General features: G+C 36.2%; 1 protein-coding gene across 6 annotated transcripts in view; it reads right to left on the reverse strand.

Moving 5' to 3' along the window:
* The window catches only part of GABRB2 (gamma-aminobutyric acid type A receptor subunit beta2), a 169,931-nt gene that overhangs the window by 28,954 nt on the left and 121,371 nt on the right, over positions 1 to 19,606 (reverse strand). The gene's annotated exons all lie outside the window — the stretch shown is intronic.

A 19,606-nucleotide genomic window follows, 5' to 3' on the forward strand; every position in this document is an offset into this window, starting at 1 on the left:
GACACATGTTCATACAGTCATGAAACATATGCATGAAATATGAATCTGGGTTTACCAAATGGCAGCTGAGCTAACTTGCATACTCCAGAATTGGTATTAAAAACTGATCAGTAGACATCAGAAATAAATCTACTACAAAACCAGGAAATAAGACATTCATGAAGGTTTGCAGCCTTTTAAAGGGTTTTGTTGTTGAAAATCGAAAGAACAACTCAAAGATAGAGTAACAACTATGACCTTATGGGAAACTGATATAATAAAATTATATATATATGACCCTGATTTTAAGTTCTCACCCACAGACAAAGGACAAAATTTTATACTAAACACGATTTTAGAGTGCTCAAATAGCCCTTAATTTCAAGGAATAATGTGGATTATGCATTTTGTGATAACCTAGAAACAAACTGTTTCCACGCATCATAAATTTTTGATAATTTAAGTATAATCCAGGTGTACAGCAGTAGCAGAAGGCAAGCGAGTTTGAAGATATGAATCCAGTAATCTGTAAAAGCACTGAAACAACCATAAAATCCTATCCAACATACAGCAAGTTTCAAAGTATTTTGGTAGTTACATTTTTATAGCATATTGATAGCAAGTCCATTTTTTTGTATATGTGACTTTTTTGTTCTCTTTTTCATGAGGCTAGCAGCAAATCTAAAGTAGTTTGAGGGCAGAAAATGGAAAACTCATTTCAGGAATCAGAGTTATCTCATTCATACAGGACAGATTTTGAACAGCTCATCAACATCAAGAATTCAAGATAGAACTCGCTCTGCTTTCAAAGTTGCTGACATTGACAGCAAAACTGATGAGAGAATAATTTTTAAAAATTTTGTGAAATAAGTTCTTTCTTAATCTTTTCATCTACCCAAAGGTTCACTAACTGTAGCTGATGACATCAACCAAAACAAAAAGAGGCTTGTATCTTCTAAATAAGCTTCAACAGTTACAGGAGGAGAAGCTCTACAACGTGGAACATGATATGCTTTTGACATATCCAGAACTTCTTAAGAAACAGAGTTTAAATTCAAACAACAAATAGCTTACATCAATGGTCACTGATTTGCTTCCCCTCATACTTTCTCTTGTTTCACCAAGAGAATCATCAAAGGAATAACTGAATGCAATTTGGACTAATAACTTCCTGTAATATTTAGCTTCCATCCTCTGTTTGGACAGTGCCATCAAAAGAATCTCATAGATATCATAATCTTTGCATTTATTGTATGTTACTTGTTCAGAGTCTAAAACATTTGAGGTCTGAAAAGGAGCCAAAATTACTGCTGTCAGCAGAAGGCCTATCCTCTGTAATCAAACAAGCATTATCTGTGACTCCACAATCATACTGATGCTTCTTACACACTTTGCGATACAACAAAGTACGTTCAAATCTGCATTTTTAATCATCAGAACTCATTAGCTTTAAAGTTGTCTCACGAAGATCAACATGTGATTGACTGAACTTTGCTTTTCGTTTACTGCATCTTTGCATAGGAAAACCTTTAGCGCCCCACACAGAATTGTCTCAGATGAAATTTACAGCACAAAATTGTTGCATGTTGACCAAGAGATGCCATATTTAAAGATAAGAATAGCTTCAGCACAACGATTTCCAATAGCTAAGCAAGGCATCCTTAGTTCAGCCAAGACTCTTGTTAGAACTGATTTTGAATTGTTCTATAGTATCAGTTAAATTATTTTAAAAGAGTCAAATTACAGACTTACCCAGAAGATTGGAATTGTTTTGTTCTCATGAGAAAATAATGTATTTTGCTGCTTAATTATGATTTTCTGAGACTGCCTAATTATATGAGAGCCTCCCTCCCTACCTCTCATTTCTTCAATTAACCTTGTTCTATCTCCTCCACAGTATAAAGACAGCAAAAGGTACACAATGGAAGAACACAATACTTGAAAAGTTTTTTTCCTTCCAAAATGACCTGAAATACTGAGGCACTTCTAACTATTGAACATTTTAAGAAATGAGGAATCCTTGAAAACACAACTTGAAAACCTTTGACAATATATTGTAATCTTTAATTTAGCTTTTTAATGTTCATTACTTCTTGTGGTAAAAGTCTGTAGCAGGTTCTGGCTCTGACACTATTAATGCAACACCTTGGTAACTCTCCTCATCTTCTCTGGTTCGTGGGTGAATGTCTCATTCTGTCTGGCCGCATCCTCTAGTTTTCCAGTGGATACCTGTAAAAGCTGTATTCCAGTAAATGGACTTTGTTTTTGCAAATTGTTACTTACCACTTGTATCCGTTAATAGCAAAAGCTGCTGTCGTGTTCTCAAATACTGCAAGGAAAGAAGGCTCCCTGCCCTTTCTGGGATGTACATCCGACCATTACACCTATTGGTGTACCTTCTCTCAGTGAAGAAGGAGTTGTTTGACAGGATGGGAAATTACTGTTAGTGTTGGGGCACTGGCTGTTGACAAGTTGTTTCTGCTCTCTGCAGGACACTAAATTTTAAGTACCACTAGATCTGCTTCATTTGCTTTAAAACGCACTTTTCCAGGAAGATCAATGGTACATGGATGGAGGTCATTAATGATTGTGTTCATAGCAAGACAGGCCCACTTCAGTAAGACATTTGAAGGAAACACATTTGTGAAGCACAAATCCTTCATTCAGTGCAGCAAGTTCTTTGGTCATTTTTCCAAATGTTACATGGGATGAGGAATATGTGCAGATTCTGCAGACCTGAAAATCATCAGGTTGTCATGGTATCCTTTACTTTTGTGGTCACAAGTCTATCATCAGAAAAAAGGCAGACAGCTTACTTATGTTTCCGTGCCTATCACCACTTCATATTTGTCAAGTCTTACTCTAGGCTTTCGGAGAGAATAATAAAATAAAATCTAAAAAAAAATGAAGAAAAATCAATAAATTGGCTGATCTTGAGATGTAAAAGCAAGTATATGTTATGAAAAATATAAAAGAACATCCTTAGAGTTTAAAAAAATAATATCACACACTTTGTTGTGAGGGCTCGCTCTTATTTTGTGATATTGATGAGTTTTGCTGATATTCTATCTCAAATCTACACTGCTCTTCAACAGCAAGTTCCAGATTCTAATACCATTTACTGAACTCGGAGGGATTAATCAAGGTAATTTATTTAATTTTGAGGCAATTTAACTGTTAAACTTCATCGCTAATAAATCTTTTATTCTTCTTTCTGGCAAAATAAATGCTAACGTTAGTTACAGCAAGAAAAAAACCACTTTTTTTATGTAAGAGAAAATATGTTTATAAAAAGCCCAAATGGCTCTTTATTTTACTTTTTTAGACCTGCCTATACATGGTTTGGCCTTGAACCACCTAATCATACCAGGGTTCATGTAGGATTTATGTTCCAGCAGACCGCCAAATGCTCCAGTGTTCCCTCTCTACCAGGAAGATGTGGTTAAGCTTCTCCCTGTATTCTCACAGCCTTAATACTAAGCAAATATTGACAACTACTTCTTGAGGAGACCTGAACTCCTTTGAAAATCTCACCCAAAAGTTCAAACCAAAGATTCCAAAATAGGCAGCTCTGGGCTGCTCTGGAGAGACTGTGCAGAACTCCCTGATGCTTAAGGTACTTACGCTGGGGAACTGCTAAGCTGAAACTTTGACACTGAATGACAAGACTTGTTAGTAGGTATCAATAAGAAGAATTTCAGGAAGTCTCTTCAAGCATTCATTGACATAATTCTCTCTCCTTCCAAGAAGGATAAATTATCCCATTCATTTCATAACATGGAGAAGGAGAGAAAAGAATATCATAGTCATTGGCACATGAATGCTATTTGTACTGCTAAAGTACCCAAAGATAATTGGATATAAGTCTAATATCTGCAAAACATCTGCCAGAAACAAGAATGGGCCTATTCATGTCTCTAGGGGATGTTTTACAGTTATTAAATTCCAATTACCTGTGGCTATAATAAACTCCATCTGCAGGTATTTGGGACTCAAAACAACTGAACTTACAAGTTAAAATTATTTAAAGACCAACCAATTTAATATAGTAATAAGCAGTCTAGAAAGAATCATCTGTGTCTCTTGACAGGATAAAGTCAGAATTAATGTCAGCTCAATATTTCTAAATTATCAGATCACATGTCAGTACTGTAAAAAGTAAAGCATACTAAACCCAAAAATACTGCAAGTCATTTTTGCAAGAATCTGAGTTTAGCACAGAACACTATTTAGATTGTAAAAGAACTGTTGTTTTACTATATATAAAATTGTATGTAGCACTGCTACCAGCACAGAGAATCTGATTGATTACTTTTTCCTAAATCATTTATATATCATCATCAGCACGATTTACTTCACATTCAGAAAGTTCAATTTCTCATTTCTGTCACGCATCACACATCGGCAGTCAACCAAATCAATACATTGTCCTGGTAATATGGCACCAATCCTGAGAGAAGCAAAGCAGGCTCCCATTAACATGGACAGGGAGTTTATCACTGTCTGTACTTCAAGGAATGACAGATGATGAAGCACTGTAGAAGAAAAACAAACAACCAGTAGAACATAAAATAAAAGCCTCTTCATGCAGAAACTACAAAACCACCTATTTTCTACCAGTCTATTTAAGAGAAGTGAAAATTTGGGAATTCTTTAAATATGAACAACTTAAAATGAAAGCTGTAGCATTACTGGCTGAGCATGAGAGTATTTAGACAAAAGACAGTTATCAGAAACACTACACAATAGAAAAAAGACGACAACTTTTCTAAAAACCAGGATTTATCAGTAGGATTCACTGCCTCACAATGCCTTTGTTTGTACATGACAGCTGGGCTATGTTTCAGATTGATACGTAGATACACATCCACATCCACAGTGTGCACACTGTGTAGGAATTCAAGTAGTCCGTATTACTAACACTATGGTAGCACCTGGAGACTAAAGATAAGACATTTGTTGATTTGTGGAACAAAAATAATGACATAACCATGCATAACAGTGAAAATGTGGACAAAACACAGAGAGGATTCTGAGGCTGTGCATAAACCTTCCTCTGCTCCAAACCATCAGCAAATTGTCTGAGCACAGCTGGAACAGCATTGGGCAATACATGCATACATTCAGCATCATGCCCAAGCCAAGAAGTACTTCAGCATTAACAGTGAGACAATAGGATCCTGTTGGGAACTGCCTTAATCCTAACCCCATCTGTTTAAGCTTATCCAAAAGAGCGTCCCTCTAGTTACATCTTCTATCAGCAACTCTGGATGTTGTCAACATGGAGGTACAATGAAGCACAATTTGGCCACTTCAACAACATTTTTGCTCAGCAGGTGTGAAGGCTCAGTGAAAGCTAACATTATGCAATCTTTCTGATCACCTGAGGTACTTGTCTTTTGCTCACCAATACAAAACAAATAAGAACTCGGTTTACAGCAGGTTCTGGAATTAAATACTATTATAAAGCAACAATTTAAAAGAAGAATAGCATATACATTTTGGAGAATAACACAGTTGCATTATACACATGGTATTATTGAAAAGAAATCACAAAATTACTTTAGAATATACAAAAATCCATGGACTCATAGGTAGAGAATGAGTGTACCAAGCTACCTAATCTCTCATATCTCTGCTGCTATCGACTGGATTTTCTTTGCCTATCCATTCACAATATAGTAGCTTCTCAAAATAAAACGGAGAGACCTGATGCATGATATCTATACCAGACTGAATGTTTTTATTAAGAATATACAAAATATTCTTAGCCGACAGTCTTAAGACATTAATTTATTTAAATGCAGGCCATAGGCTATCAGACTAATTGAGAAGGTTGACACCTACAGGCCCTGTACCATGAGATGAATGCTATATGGAAATATTAAATGGTTAATCCTGTTTATATAACAGATCACAGAACACCTTTTTCAGGGATTTCTTCAGCAGTTTTGCGTTTGCACGGAGTGAAGAGCAAAATTACTTATAAAATCTTAAGCAACATGCAAAGCATACTTTGAAATTCCAAAACCTTTCAGAACACTAAAACTTGGTTCACTGCATCATTCTTCAGTATCCACTTAGTTCAAAAACACAGCCACAAAGAGTAAGTTAGAAGTGTTTCTTTGAATTTGCAGAGATCTTCAAAGTTGAGGAGAATACAAGTCACCACACACTGAAATCAGTGGAATAATATGAAGGGGAGAAGAAAAGTCAGAGTTTGTGTGCTGCTGAACACATCTGGCATCAGAGAAACTGGAAAAAGCACATTGTACTTGTTTCTCTCTCCTCTTTCTCACTCCCCCAAAGTTCTGTTTTTCTGCATAAAACATTAAAATTCGTTTTACATTTCACTTCAAAGACTTTTTCCCCTAATGCTTTGCAGATCTAGATACAAAAGAGGACGTACAATTTTCTGACTACAGTGAAACTCAATTGATTTTTAGATTAAATTGGTAACATTCTCAAAAAACAATCATCTTCAAGTTGTACCAATGGCTCCTTACTGGAGAGAGTGGGGTAGGGAGAAAAGAAGGGAAGAAGAAAATGTGACTCCATATTTACTGTAGGACAGTATACAGCTATTAAGAAAAGGTGTTTTGATGGACAAGTGAAATTACAAATTGATTCCAGGGTTCAGAGTAGACTTTTCACTGCATTAGCAGAACCAAGTTTCATTTTCATGGTTCTTGCTTACGGTAAGCCTGGTAGTGGTAACTTATGGAATAGGTGTCTTTGGCACAACCCATTAAGTGTCATTGCTGGGTTTTTTCCTAATGATTTCAATGAAAACCATTTGTACTCTAGGACACTTGCTGCAAAATGCTTTCATAAGTGAATTTCCACTGTTACAATACTTCTAGGAAAAGAGAGATCAGAAACAGATAGGGAGAAGAACTGTGACAGGGCAATAATATTCAAAAACCTTCTACCTCCTAGAACTTGGCAATTTCTTGCAATCTTTCTGCTCCCATAAGCTCAGTTACTCCCACCAGTATGAATGATCTAAAAAGTTATTCAACACCATGGAGATCCTGCAAGTCTTCCTCTACACAACAGAGTATATGCACCACAGTGGAATATATGCACAACAGTATATGCACCACAGTGGAGCCCGGTGATATGAAGCTAACAATGCCTAATTAGCCGAAAGCAGATGCCACATCAGAACCATATTCTTTCTGAGACTCCATCAACAACTGGGCACCACGTCATCCAGTACTAGTCTCTGCAGTGCTACACACTGGCACTTTCTGTGTAGCTTGGAGTACAGATCTTCCCCAGATCTGTGTGAATTCAGAAATCACATGCAAGAATGCTCCTTCACCTTCTTCTGATCTCCATCATTCATTTGTGCTTGGTGTTTCCTGCAGATGAAGTGCTATGTTTATGTATTAAGTATATCCCAGAACACAATAATGTATAATATATCTGGTCATTTTTATTTAAATATCTGCAGCTCAGGGATTTCCATCACTATTGAAATTACATGTCTGATTTCTGTAGGCAAACAAATAATGTTAGATAACCATACACATTTTATACAGTACCTAGAAACATCCTATCTCATAGTTCTGCCACAGTTTATGTTATCTAATCCACTTACTTCATTTAGCAGAGGACCTCTTCTGAGAATAAGGTTGACGATATGTTGGTTTTGGGCATTGATTAAGTCTGGATCATCTTTGAAGGGGATTTTAGTGTAGCATGGATGACATTAAGAAAATGTTATGTGAAGAAAACATGGGTGGCGACTGCTGCCAATATAAAGACAGCACTAAACCTACTATTTCTCACACTAATAGTAAAATTGTAAAGAAAAAATGCCTCAATCTTTAAATTTCAAAAAGCAGATTAATATACATAGCAATTCTGCAGTAAAGTTTATTAATTCTCTGTTAAACATATCACATAAAAAAAAGAGTTCCTGAACACACAAGTAATTATATTAAACAAATCTGTCTTATATGTAAGACTTCTTAATGAGCAGGGGAAAAAAAAGCTAGTTTAATTTGTAATTAAAAGTAGACTATGGTAGAATACTGGGAAGCTGAATATTAAGAAGCCCAGGATAATGGTCTATCTTCTTGAAGCTCAATATGATTATCAGCTATACAGAAGAACCAAGAAATTTACTTTCACTTCTCATAAGAGTAGATCTTCAAAGACGCAGTAGGAAATTGCAATATACAACTGTGAGGATGATATCAATCATTGCTGAGGAAAGCACATTTAGGCAGAAATAACAAATTGCTATTTAAATGTGAACTGCAGCTGATGTAAATATGATAAAAATGAATACATCAATTCTAAAGTGATCTATTTCAATGCCATTAAATCACAAAATGAACAGAACTCAAGTGAAAATATCCATTTTGAAAAGACAAGTGCAATCAGGTATACGCAGGGAATGGGTATTTTTTCAGATTAATCTACAAAATGAAAATAGTATTTACTATGTTTCAAGACTTAAAGAAAATGTTACTGCATCATCCATAACTATTTTCTTCCACACTTAAGTCAATGAAATCAAGTCAAATAAAAAGAATAAATATCTTCAAAATCAGGCTTTGGCATCAAAAATTGCTTACAGAAAAACGTCGTTTGTTTCACCCAGCTCACAAGATTTAACCTTAATAAGAAACCAAGAACACCTCTGAGGAAGCTTAACTGTGGTATACACATTGAAGGACTAACTCAGAATGCCAAGAGACTACTCAAGGTCTACTTGAACCTTCTACCATACCCACAAACCTCCGGTGTAAAAAGGATGATAATTATGTGCACATATTTAATATACAGAGCTAAAAACTTTCACCTGAACAAAATTCAGTTAATGAGTCATGCATCTCTTAAATATTAATTGACTATATAAAATCCATAAATAAACAGGTGGACAAGAGCTCTGTTTGACTGTGATACTTCCAGCGGATTTGTGCAGTGTTCTATTAACTTATTTCCTAAGGGACTGAATAATTAAACATGCATAGTATAAAAAAAAAAATCAAGTTTATAGATCTTTTAAAAGATCTATGGTACATTTTTTAGCACAATTGGATAATCTGAACATAGTGAGAGCAATATCATCCATGAGAAGTCAGGGGTGTTTGGAATGAGTGAGAGGAAGACACAAATACCTGAAGGAGCAAATACCATAATTCTGGTCCTATACTATTACCCTGGTCGTCTTGTTCTGTTGACAGCACATTTCCTCAACCAAAGCAATTTTGAAGACCTGCCAGTATCTTGAAACTAATCAGCCTCTTTCAGCCTCTGCTTAGTCTTCACTCGGCAAGTTTCTTATGCCATGCTTGCGTGTACCTGCGCAAATTAATTCTGCGGTATCTAACTTGCAGATTTGAGGAAATACCTGTATTAATAATGCCATACTTGCAAAATAGCTAAAAATGGAGTAGATTTTGCATTGGTAGTCTCATCAATCAAAGGATCAACTATGAAATCTCATGTGTTTTTAAATGAGGGATATGTATAAGTAATGATTCAGTTTGAAAGTAGTTATCCTTTTGCATAATATTAAAGATCCAACTTGGGTGCAGAGGGAACAATTTTTTGTACTTTGATGCAAATATATACTGAATTTCTCAGCAGATAGTTTTGAAGATAGTTTTGAAGATTGATGAAAATGCCCTAAACCCCAACTTTTTGCATAAAACTGAAGACTGTTTCTGATGTTTGAAAACAATTATTAGCAACTGTCTTTTACTCTTGAATAGGCCATGTTTCCAGGAACAGAACTTTTATAGTAAAATGTACATCCACACTGAGTGGGTGTAAATGACAAATTATTTTATCCTCCCACCTTTTATTAAGAACAAAGACCATGTGTGGAAAACAAATACTTACATTTGCACCCTACCATTGATTTAATCATTGCAATCTGTACTCATCCTCATGTTTTGAGCTGATCCTTACACTTTTATCTCATTTGGCCATATTAACTTGAAATATATACAAAGGAAAATTGATGTCCAAAACAAATATATATGCTCTGGAAAAGATGAAGGGGCTCAGACATTGAATATTGTTTTCTAACAGGTAGATAAATTTCCCAGTTGTCTTACTTAAGAGAAGACTTCATTGAAAGATTATGTATGTTGGACTTTTGCCCTTTTATCTGGATTTAAGAGTTGGTCTTTTCAAAACTGGAAATAGAAGTGAGGGGTATATCCAAACAAATGAAATCAGTAAAGCATCATCTACATAAGCTCAGTTTTTAATACCTTACAACATTTGGTCTTACATATCTAAGTTCCCCACAACCCACTATCAGCCTACATTTTGAATGCTAAAAAAAGAGAGAGGAAAAATGAACAACATCTGGCAACCTTAACATTATTTATAAAACTGCATTAATATTCCACTCTGCTTAATTATTCCGTAGCTGTATTAAAAATCCAAGGCCAGAAGGAGAAAAATGTAATTTGTAGAAGAAAACGTTGCTGTCTGATGCCTGTGCCATTTGTTCAATTTAGAAAAATATTTATCCATTACGATACGTTAGCTTGCAACACAGTGTGAGGCAATGTTCTGGAATATTATTCTGTCCTTACCTGCGGTATTCAGAACATCTTAGTATCTAATCCACTTCTACTTTTAAGTAAAGATATGGTTATGAAAGAATAGGAACACTGCTCTCGTTGACTGTCCAACACAATATGCTAAAACCTGTTATTGATGAAAGCTAGACATCATCAGAACATTAAAAAAACCCATGTTTTCACACATGTAGAATTAAGGTTGGTTTTGGACACTTAACTAAGCTTGCAAAAATTTATTTTCTTTTAGTAATGAGTAAGTTATAATGAATACTCTTCCTAAAGTAATTTATATATAATTTGGGAACTTTTTCTTAATACAGATTCCTATCTGGATAAGTCCTCTGTCTTCTAAAAGCTTTTTCAAGGATAATTACCTGTAGCTTTGTTGAGGAGAATTATTTATACAGTACCATGTGAATGAAGTTTATAGGAATGTTAATTATAGACCCTGATATTGACAGAACTACATCAGTATTTCCTAAAAATTGCAATAGACCTGTAACATTCCTAAACGTCCTTCACATAGCCTGGTTCGTATCAGAAACCACATTGCTGCCTTCCCAAAATATTTCAGTGGGAGTTGTGTGCCTCAAGGCACAGAGGACTTTTCTGTAGCAAACTCTGTTGTCACACCTATATCAGAAAAGGCAGCACAGGTTTGCTGGCAGTATCCCAAATACCTTCCTAGGATGCTGAAAGAGGCGAGAATTAATTCTTTTAACACCCAACCCCCTCCAGGTTGTACAAATCATATACAAAGAAAAGTTATTTGGCGGGTAACAAGATGCTAATGGTTGTGGATGGATATGCACAAGGTGGCAGGAAGTGGAAGTGTTTTAACAGGAGATGGGACAAAGCCAAAGAAGGAGGAAGAATTCTACTTCAGCTCTCTGCATTTAACTGGCACAGAAGACTGTAATCCTGAAGACCCCCAAAGACGCCATTAAATGTCTGTGAAATCATTGACAGAAGCAACCTCCTTTCACATTTTCCTCACTAGAAGAGTTCACTTACTCTAGTCCAGTTTAACATTTTGGCTTTTATGTACCAGGAAGCCATGGTAAATCCTGCTCTATAGGTAATATCCTCTTCTATGTGGCATCCTGCATTCACCTCTGGTTTGCATCGACGTTCCCAGGTATCATACCAAGACTTCATCACCGCATTTCACATTTCAGAAGTTTTTAAGTTAACAAAATTGTTTATAACTTTTCTAACATTCACTTCTGAGTAGCAACTCAAGGCTATGCCTATTTCTTGAAGTAGATGTGACTGAGACAAGATAATGCCAACCCTTAAAGGAGCTTTTCCGTGCAAGTAGATTTTAGCGCACTCTGTTGACTTTTATTCTGTTTTCCTCTAGCTCTAGTATCATAACTGTGTCAATATGCAAATATGTATTACATAAGGTTGTCTCTTGGGCTGGAAAAGCAAGATATCTGCATGTAAATGTTCATTAAAAAGAATCCAGTACAGTATTTTAACATACATAAAAGGGAATCAGCCTCAAATACAAAAGTTAAAGCACTAATCTTTATGCTGAGAGTCCCATGTGGACTGCACCTCTCTCGTGCCTTTGAAATAAATACCCTTTTTCAAAAAAACTAAAGAGAAAAACACATGAATAATACAATAACGTATAATACACAGTGCAGCAATGGAAAATGCTATTCTTAGTACTTCATAATCACTGTATTTTTCTGACACAACTGCACAGTTTCATTCTTGAAGGAATTATGACTCAAATTCTGTTCCAAACTACTAAAAAAAAAAAATCAAGCAATTTGACAATGTTTTCACATGAGCCTACAGTATTCCATACCTGTGCTTCCTGTGCCTATGTGTTCCCTATTTAAAATGCTTTCTTCCTTGTACAGTGACATCCCTAGCATATCCTTACAACACAAGGCTTATTTGCATCACAGGTGTCAGTATCTACATTTATATTCCTATTTTCTAACTTTGTCCTTCCTTTGGAAAGTGTTATCCTGTATGTGTCTGTGGGATTCATGAATCAGAAAATTATCATTTGCAGGGAACACATTGCTTCTGTGTAGAAGCAATAAGCTGAAAGTACAGTGAGCTCTGTTACTGTAAACATGAAAATTGGATTCCTCCCCTGCTCTGTAGCATCCTCGGTCTCCAGGAGGCTGTCATGGCTCAGGAGCACACCAGTGCCGCAGGTATCTAACAACCACCTTGTCAACATGTTTATTAAGCCATTTGCCTATCTGTGGTGCTCCCAACTTAGTATAATATTTGAATTACTGCTGCAGTCTGTTTATGTTACAAGTACATATATGCTGTAGTATTTATTAGGAAATATTTTATTATTACTACTGTATAAGGTAAGTATTTGTCTAAAGCTTAGAATGAAAGGCCTCTTATGAGACAAAGAATAAATGGGAATACAAAACATGTATCTTTGGAAGGCACTGAGTTGAAGATACTGATCTCAGAGTTTTATCATGTCATTTTGTCATAAGTGGGAACACTGAAGAGCTGAACTGTCCCAAGTGGCTTTTAACAGCCACTTTGACTTGGAACATCTCATGGAGCTGTTAGATGAGTGGAAAGGCCACAAACCCAATGTTTTCCTGGGCACAAGGTCTGTAATTACATCCAACTTGTGTGTATAGTGGTGAAGTGGCTAAAAAATACTTTATTAGCTTTCCTGTACCAAGCACTCATATATAAACACAGACTGAGTCTCATTCTTGCTTTGTAAAGTACTAAGTGTTATTGAAACAAAAAATGTTGCCAAGTCAAAGGAAAGTTTCTTCAAGGAAACCAAAAACCATCCAGGTCTGCAAACTTGTAACAATGCAGCGCTGTTAAACAACTGTCAGTAAAGATACATACAAAAATAAAACTAAAAGGACTGAAGTGAAACAGCTCTTACTGGAGGACCACAGAGGCTAGACTCTTCATTTTGATGGAACTGTCTGGCCATTAACAAGAGTAAACACTAGACTAATAAGTGCCATAAACATAAATGCATGTGAACATAAAGGAGAGGGTCATCCTCAATCCCAGAAAAAACAAAGTATCCACATTCCTGTGGTCACAAGCACAGTAAACAGCAGAAGCCCAGGAGCAGGATGGCAAGGAGTATCTCTCACAAGAGGATGCACCACTGAGCTTTAAGCTACATACTCAACCTCTGCACCTCCTTGGGTACGCTGCAAATTCTCCCTGCAGTCTTACTGCACATATAGCTGGAGATCAGTGATAAAAAAACCTTTCCATGTCAGAACTATAATTATAAAATAGATCAGTATCTGTAGAACACTTACTATGACAAGTGGGGGAAAAGGGCCCAATAATACTAAATTCTAAGTGGACAGTACTTTAACCGTTAACTTTCCTTCCAAGTTTTTTTGTTTGGTTGCTTGGTTTTGGGTGAAATTGTATACACAGAAGGCAGCCTGCCAGCTTAATTAGAATAAATAAAATAGAAATCTATGTTGCACTGATAAAACTGTTGTTCTCTTCACTAACCCAAATGTATTCATGACCTTGTTCGTTATAACTATTTGATGCATCATTAAATAAGGAAAATAGGACTATATTGTTATCATTTTCTGTAGGATCATCAGCACACTTGAAATAAAGTCTAGATATGGAATTAACATAATACCAACATTTAAAGAGTCTACTGTCAAACTAGCAAGCAATCCATTAAAAAACAGCAGAATACAGGAAAAAAGACACGGAGATCTTTTTTCTGAAAACATATGTAAAAATATGCTGTATTTCTTTTTAAATATCCAGATTTTGAAATGTTTAACCACCATGAATACATGGTCTAATGCATAAAACTATGCATACAAACATACACCTAGCTACATTCTCTAAATAACTTGAATATCAAATATATCATGAAAGATCCCATATAAATAACAATGAGTATCAGGAAAAAAAAAATAAAAGAGCTCTCCGAACTGTCATATTTGTGGTACATGATAATGGCAAAATTGCTGAGGACTTATATCGGAACTGCATATCAGGAATGATACCTTCTCTGAAGAAGAATTTTCACTGACTTTGTTGAGAATAAGCTTTTAAGTGTGTACTGTTTTACCATAAGCAGACATATCAGAAGTCGCACTTACATCATCTGTGTTCTGCAGAGTTATCATATGTCAGTATTTCAGAGTCATCAGTAACTCAGAAACTGCATTAAGAATTTTTTTTCTGAAAAAAGTTAGTCATACAGTGGCAGATGCTCAGATGGTGCTGATTGTCAATAGAGTCATGAGGGTTTATACCTGTTGAGGATCTGCCAATAGATGTTCTTCAGCCCAGAAAGGTGATTGGGGAAGTCAGGCTAACACTGAGTACTTGTTTTCAGTTGCTTTTACCATCATGGCAACACTAGACAGCACTAGAAACTCAATCATATGAAAAATGACATTATCAATGGAAAAATAATTCCATTTTACAAAGACTAGAAGTATTTTAGCACTTAAATTACAGGAAGGCAAAAATCAAACCAAATTTGGAAAAGAAAAAAGAAAAGAAGCAATGCAACAAAGAAAGGCCCTTCTTAAAAAGGAAAATTAATTAGAAGCATATTAGGAAAAACCCAAGGGAAACAATTTTGCTTTCAACCTGTCTGCCTTAACTTCACTTTGGTAGGCTATAAAGTGTTATGGCTTATTATTACCTAAATCCAGTTCAAGTATATATTTAAGGTATGTGCAAATTAATCCACAGTGTGTTATGAAGTGCTAACTTGTGAATGGTCTAAAGCATAGAGAAAAACAATTTTTGGTAGCATACTTCCAAAATATGTCTGCCTTATGAGAACAGTGTCTCTGCTTAGTTCATTTTACAATCTGTCTTTATACTATACTCTCTTTTTAAATCTGTTCTCAGCATGGATGAAGTTGGGTTGTGAGTTTTTTTGAAGAAGAAAACACTTTACAGTTCTACCTGTGCATTCCCTTGAGACAATTCTCTAACGCAGTTTTAGCCAAATAAACCCACCAGACTAGGGGAAACCGGGAATAAATTCTGCCTGATGAAGATTTTGTGGATTGTAGCTACCAGCAGTAATAAATTTTAAATCACTTTACAAATTAGAAGACACTGTATTAACGGATAAGGAGAATGTCAGCTACCAATTAAATGAAGCTATTTAATAGCACAAAGCAGACTTACACAACAATTTATGGCATACAGTGAGGAATACAAAATCCAATTAAAATTTCAGGGGGAATTTAGCAGGGCAGAATTTAATTAGCAAAGATACAATTTTGCCAAGAGACTGTGGCTAACACCTGTTCAGAAGTGTAAAGTGACAAGGAATATGTAGTAACAAACGTCTGGGTAATAAGTGAAGTTACTTTTACTAGACAGCTCCTCTAGTCGCATTTAGATCCTGGTTTCCCTTCGACTGAGAGAAGCACTGCTTTCTCAGTTACCAGCGCTGCTTACAGAAGCCTCTGACTCATTCCAAAATCGTAATGCAACCCAATCAATACCATTGGAACACTGAAATATGCTTATTGTTAACAGTATTTCTGCACACAGTTTAAATCCCACTTATCAGCATCTTTTACCTACCCTTTGTGAAGACCTACAATGCTTCCCATAGGCTGTTGTGAGTGGCCACAGAGATACAAGGATTGTGCCTACACACATGGCAAGTGGGCAAGGAGGTGGTGTGAACTGTCCTGAGGTCTTGTTCCCTTCGGCAGAAAAAAGGTCAAACAGGCAGGAAGATGATCAGTGAATGCAACTGACTTTCTCATTGTGATACAACTGTAATGACCCATCTGAGAGGATGGTCAAGAGCACCTTCTCAGCAACATATGCAGAACCAAGATGACTCAGATCCACCGTTATTTCTAAAGTTGACTTGATCTGAGATTTTCTTAAATCCCACTATTTATCTTTTGGATGCCCACAGTGGCAATGAGAACACTGATTTACTTAAAGGTATTAGAACACCTCCTGAAATACGGATCACTTTTTTTTAAGTGTTCCCAACAGTAGAAATCTTAACAATGAACTGAAACAAATAACGAACTGAATCATCATCATTTTCTGTAATATTATTTTGGTATTTTTTACTTGCTTAGGAGAAAGTTGGTATTTACTTTGATATGTATGCAAAACATCCATGGAAACAGACCCTTCATTCACAGTTCTAGAAGTGATTGATATCTTGCAAAGTCTAATAAGAGTATTTTCTATATCTGGTAAGTTGTTACAGTTAGCAGTGTGGTGAATTAAAATCCAAATTCAATTCTACTAAAATGATTGCAATTAATGTTTTTTCTCTAGATTCACTGGCAACTTCATTAGCATTAACAGCAAGTCACTGGTCTACCTCACTGATGAAAAGACGAAGTCACTTATTAAGCCATTCATTACATCCATCAGCATTATACTTATGAGTTAAAATCCTATCCTATTAATGATGAAAGGAAGGAATAGATATCAGAAACCCAGCATTAATGAACCCTACCGTTAGTAAATCCACATGTAGCTGCAGTGCAGGACAAATAAAGCATCAAGATTAAAGCTTTGAGCTTTGATAATTACATAAATAATGAGAGAGAAAATAATTTTGAAAACCTCACTTAGAAATTCTGGCAATGTCTTTCTAAGTGGAAATGCAAGGAGTGTTTAAAAAATGTTCATCTTTGCCTCAAGGCTGTCCTTTGAACAACAGAAGTATGGAACACCATTACTTTAATTCTCACTCAGCCTTTTTAATTCAATATTGAAAATATAACTTTTCATCATAAAATGAAGGTGTATGCTTTGTATTTCTTACAATTACTTTTATTGAAAGAGAAATAAAATCTCACGATTTGGGAAACTGTGAAATAAATCTATATATTACTGATTCCCCAAGTCAACTGCTACAATTTAAGGCTTTAATATAAAAAAAATATATATATACTGAAAGGTGAAAAAAAGAATTGAGAACTTATGTGACCAGTTCAGCTGTGTATGGTTGAACATGATTACTAAGATTACTAGCCAGATTACTAAACTCTCTTTTTTTGAAAAGTGGAAAGGGAGAAATATCTGGTATTAGATAACCTGCTGTTTTAACTAAAATGTTCTCACTGCATAAAATAGTGCTGTTGAAATAGAAGGGGATGGTCATGCTGTGTATCATGAGGAAGGGTAGAGGTAGTCAATCCTTCAGCTGAAATGTACAAAGTCCCATACGTTAATTATGGCAGTGAAAATTCAGTGAACATCTGTAGAAAAAAGTTTCATAATTATTCAGTGCACTAAGAAGACTTGAGGGCGCTTTATATTCTTCTAGCAAACAAAAGGATATTGAAGACGTCAAACTATCTGGTTTTGCCTTATATAAATAATTTATGTAAAATGCATTATGGTCTGACATTTTAATGAGAAAATGTGGATAAAGTGTCAAAGTGGAGTAGGAATGACTACAGACAAGCCTGTCTATGGCCTATCTTTGCCCTACTGTCTACAATATGACACTAATAATAATTTTCTTAACTGCTTTTCCTGGTGGCATAAACAGGGAGAAATAATGCAATAGCTTCTTGCAGAGGGGAGAAAAACCATGAAGAACCAAGCAATAATAGGGGAAAATGTTTAGAGTAACATATCTAATTTGGCTGGAATACAAGCGATCAGTGGTACAGATGATCTTGAGTGAAAACAAGAATGTTTTGGAAGTCCATCTCACAAAATCATCGAAACAATAGAAATTACTAAATTTTCTGTAGTGGGTTTATTAAATACATACAGCTTTAACAAACCCAATTTATTTTGTAAACATGTTTGCTTTTGTAAAGTTGCTTTTACACTGGCAAGAAAGTCTCCAGGGCATGATGTGCGCTGTGTGAACGCTACTTGTTTGTGCACTGTGGATTTTCTTCCCAACCCGCTTCTCACCTAGAGCATTTGGCTAGTCTAGCTCAGCTCTCAGTCAGCAAGTGACATTAATTATCCACTGTAAAGTGGCTGTGAGCTGTTGATTAAAGAAATGACTCAATTCCTGTGTGTGCACCTAGCATCAATTATAACCTGCATCTATAAAAACAGGTATTTCAATTCTTCCCACAATATCACTGCTTTTAAATCTCTGCACTATGTAGGAATCAACACTTTTAAGAGACTAAAATATGACTTAGGATACCTTAAAGGGAGTTTCAGTTCTAAAAGCTTGATTGCTAAGGAACTTCTGAAAAACAGGTCCTGTCTGAGACAGTATCTCAAAAGCTCTGCAGGGTATAATCTGTGAAGCACAGTCCTTAGGACAATGCTTCCATCCTGAAACCTTTACACTTTCCATCAGTCAGAGTAAGAGTGTATTTTCCACCTAAAATATACAAGCAGTGAAGGAAGAATGAGTGTAGCAGTCAGGTTTTGAGTAAAGACAAGTATCTAGCACTGGCAGTCCTTCTTCTGAAAAGCTCTTCTCCAGACTTTTTTTCCATTTGTCTATTGCAGTTGCAGTTTTGAGTCCAAGTTTGCTCCAAATCTGTCTGACAAAAGACACAATGAATAAAGAATTACGGTATAGGCTTGAAACTCCACTTTCCGTTATTGCCTTGGCTCCCACAACAGAAGATTTAAGTCTATGTTATGCTGATCACTATTGCTGTCCTTTTCATTGAGCTCCCACTCTGTAGCCACCTGGGTCACAAGTGCTATGATAGTAAAACAAGACTAAGATTACCACAGAAATTATCAGGGGGTTGGAGCACCTCCCTTATGAGGACAGGCTGGGAGAGTTGGGGTTGTTCAGTCTGCAGAAGAGAAGGCTTCAGGGAGACCTTAGAGCGGCCTTCCAGGGGCTACAGGAAAGGTGGGGAGGGACTCGTCATCAGGGGTGTAGGGATAGGGCGAGGGGTAATGGCTTTAAACAGAAAGAGTGTAGATTTAGATTAGATACAAGGAAGAAATTCTTCCCTGTGAGGGTGGCGAGACACTGGCACAGGTTGCCCAGAGAAGCTGTGGCTGCCCCCTCCCTGGCAGTGTTCAAGGCCAGGTTGGACGGGGCTGTGAGCAACCTGGTCTAGTGGAAGGTGTCCCTGCCCACGGCAGGGGGGTGGAACTAC

This window comes from Strix aluco, chromosome 13 (genome assembly GCF_031877795.1).
Source record: "Strix aluco isolate bStrAlu1 chromosome 13, bStrAlu1.hap1, whole genome shotgun sequence".
Classification (NCBI taxonomy): domain Eukaryota; kingdom Metazoa; phylum Chordata; class Aves; order Strigiformes; family Strigidae; genus Strix; species Strix aluco.